At 34.9% G+C, this 3,506-nt stretch overlaps 1 long non-coding RNA gene across 1 annotated transcript; it reads right to left on the reverse strand.

Annotated features, from left to right (window-relative positions):
• Positions 1-539: 539 nt before the first annotated feature.
• On the reverse strand, positions 540-1,216 carry LOC142227551 (uncharacterized). Its single transcript, XR_012719900.1, has 2 exons — positions 827-1,216; positions 540-760 (listed from the first exon to the last, which is right to left on the reverse strand). It is a non-coding gene; the product is annotated as an uncharacterized LOC142227551 (long non-coding RNA).
• Between the last annotated feature and the right edge of the window lie 2,290 nt (positions 1,217-3,506).

The following is a 3,506-nucleotide window of genomic DNA, read 5'->3' on the forward strand; positions in this document are numbered from 1 at the left end:
AGGTTTTTTAAATGTAAAATTGAAAGAAATACGTCAAGTTTATATTGACCAAATTTTGACCGTATCACCCTTTATCCCAATTGACCACCTTGTGAAATCGCCACTGCTAAGGGGCAAAAATAAAAATTCCTCAAATTGTCATATTCCTCTAATATATGTGTATCGTCGGATAAATCATAAATGGACTTTTGTGCAATAAATAAAATGGCTTTAGCTTTATATTACCCATATTTCCTTGCTTAATTGTGTTTGGTTTCATGGCGTTGGCCGATTTAAATTTTAAGTCTAGAGATTTTGTAGAAGTTTAGAAATGTTTCTCCAAATCGGTTCTGATTTAAATGTTTGTGTATGGGAATGTAAACCTTTATATAGCTCCCAACAAATTTGAAGGAGTTGAGATGGTATAAAAAATGTTGGTATACATAGTGGTCAAGGGTATAATATAGTCGGCCCGCCCGACGTTAGACTTTAATAACTTGTTTTTATATGAAAGATTGAAACAGAAAAATGTAACGAAAGCAAAACGTATTCGATACCAGTTTACCAAATTTGCAATTATTGTTCTTTTTTTATTTACTCGTTTTCTGTCTATTTCGACCAGCTTGAATAGAATTGAAACATCATTTTTATAAAATTTTCAAAAAACAAACTTAAATTCTATTATAGCGATATATTAAATCAACTTGAATGCGTTCCTCATCAACACTCAATTCGATATCGTTAAATAGCAATTGGAGTTGGTGTTTTATGTTTCCCAATGCTGAAAAAAATTAAATTAAAATAAATTAAATTAAATTAACAAAACATGTTATGATTATGTGCATACCACCTTCAACAACCCTAGTCACCCATATTGTAGGACATTCTCAGGATAATTGCCATCAAACTTGTGAGCAGAATCAAAACAATCACACAAACGCACGTTATAGTTTTAAGCATCAAGAGATTCAGGCTAGCGATCGGATTATCAGAGAAACGCATAAGTATAAATGCGAGAGCGGCAAATATTAAAGCAAAAACTAAATGAGGTAAATAAAATAAAATAATCACTGCAATTTTTATGACATCATCAATGGGAAGGACACATGTAAATGCCAAAAGCAGAGTTATGGAATACACAAGTAGGGATAGAAACATTTCTAAGTCCAAGGAAAGAGCGTTTCCGAAGGGCAAAGAAAATAATTTTGAGATATAAATTTTTATGCAGGATGTCTAAACGAAAATTATAGTATTTCGAAACTAACACTTACATTCACATACATGTATGTATGTATATATCAAATGAATTGAAAAATAATATTATGACATATAAAATCACTGTTTTTTTTACGAACTCATGCATACTATAGTTTTATTGAACAAAAGAATTGATTTTGATATATGGCGGATTTCCAAATTCCCTTTCTTTTTTGTTATTCGTGCTTTTTCACAACAGTTTATTTCAATTTTACAAAAATGTTTGATTTTACAAAATTGAAGAAATATACGTCAATTTGAAATTTATTGATGGTAAAATCAAAAGGGTAGGATTATTTATTCCAATATGAGTATAAAATAATTTTGCAGATTTCTAATTTCCCCAGCAAAAAGCGTAGCCACACCGAAAATAAAAAATCCGTAGTTAAACTAACGCTAATTTAACTTATGTTTATTGGAAAGAAAGATATTTGTTTGTAATTAAATTTATTTTACAATCCATAGACCTCTGATCCACAAATGTGAGTAGCTTAAAGGACCCGTGGTACCAACCATCTTCTTGACGAGAACTCAAACTGGAAATATTTCCAGCAGCTTTGAATAGATGCCAGAAAATGGCTTTCCACTTTTTTCAATGTGTCCGAGACGGGTTTTGATTTCTTCTTTCACATCGTTCTCAATATATGATAGCATCTATATCCCGATGAAAGTATTTCTCATACAGAGTATCATTGTTTCGGAGAAAATATACATTTTGAAGGTGTCTTTTAATAAACTCAAATATCGCTATCTTATACGGCGTTCTCACCAAGCATGTTTTGGGGTTTGAAATGTTTTCCCTTTATAAGCACTTCAAAACGAGTCGTTTTCGCCATACTAAAAAAAAGTTCAAAACACAAGTTTTCCTCGAAAACACTTCAATTTTAGAATGTGAACCCACCTAATTTGGAATATACCCCGAATAACATACCCTATTCAAAATATATGTCAAAATATTAAAATAAGTTTCATAGAAAAAAAAGGAATAAACAAAGGCTTTTAAGAACATGGACATGTGAAAATAACATAATTTTTTTCCCCCTTTGCGGTCGCGGTAATTATTTGGACATACGTTGCATATATGTGAATTTCGAGTAAATGTGAATTTCTAGTTTCCATGGTAACTGTCAAACTAAAACATCTCAACCCGGTGTGAACGGTGAAATGTTTTAGAAAAACGAATGAGGAAAATGAGTCGGTGGGAACATAGCATTAGAAGACTAGGCACCCATATCAGGTGAATATTGTACTGCTCAGCCACCTCGTTGAGAGATTTGCGGCAGTCGATGGCCGTTTTCGAGTTAAGGAACACAGAATCCAAGGATTTTATTGCAGGTTAACAGTCTGAGTATATATGTATTAATGCCAACATTTGTTGGAACAAAACTTTCTCAGCCAATCCGCCACCTCTCTTATTGCTAATATTTCACCCTCAAACACACTACATTGATTAGGTAATCTTTTCGCTAATCGAAGTAGCAGATCTTTAGAATATACTCCGAAACCCACTTGTCCATCCAATTTGGAGCCATCAGTGTAGAAATCTATTTGACGTTTATTCCCTGGTGTCTGTGTGCACCACGCCTCACTGTTGGGAATTAGAGTTTGAAACTTTTTGTCGAAAAGTGGTTCCGCGAGAGTGTAATCCACTACGTTTGGCACATCTGGCATTGTTTTGAGGACCGAACTGTGACCGTACCTTTTTTCGACCACAGCAATAGCTCGCGCAATCGCACAGCCGTTGTTGCAGCTGACTGTTTGGCCGCCGGAGTAATTCCATCAGGTCCGGGGTATTTTAATGGCCCAAAACTATATAAAGTCCATTTTATTCGAGATTCCGATACAATTTCCTCGATAGGAAATGACCGCTGAGCCCCTGTTGCACCGCCAGAACATGGTTCAACCGTCTGATTTTCGGGAAAATATGTGTCCAAAAGTACCTCCATCGTCTCCTCACAGGACGTTGTCCAATTGCTCTCCGATGTTTTAATGAAACCTGGAGCGGAGGTAGTGAATGCTAGTACCTTCCGTAGTCTGGAAGCCTCGGACGTATTCTCAATACTGCTACAGTAATCATTCCAAGGAGGCATATCCCTACCATGTCCCATGTATACCGAAGATACCCAATATTTGCATTTGGCTATCTCTAGACGACATTGTCTGCATTGCTCAATGAAGGAAGCAAAAATAAGTTTAGTTCGTTTTTGTCTATTATACATGCTCGATTTATATCTTTTCCGGTATTATGCAAAAGTTTGAAACCCGGAGTG

This window comes from Haematobia irritans, chromosome 2 (assembly GCF_050003625.1).
Source record: "Haematobia irritans isolate KBUSLIRL chromosome 2, ASM5000362v1, whole genome shotgun sequence".
NCBI classification, from domain to species: Eukaryota; Metazoa; Arthropoda; class Insecta; order Diptera; family Muscidae; genus Haematobia; species Haematobia irritans.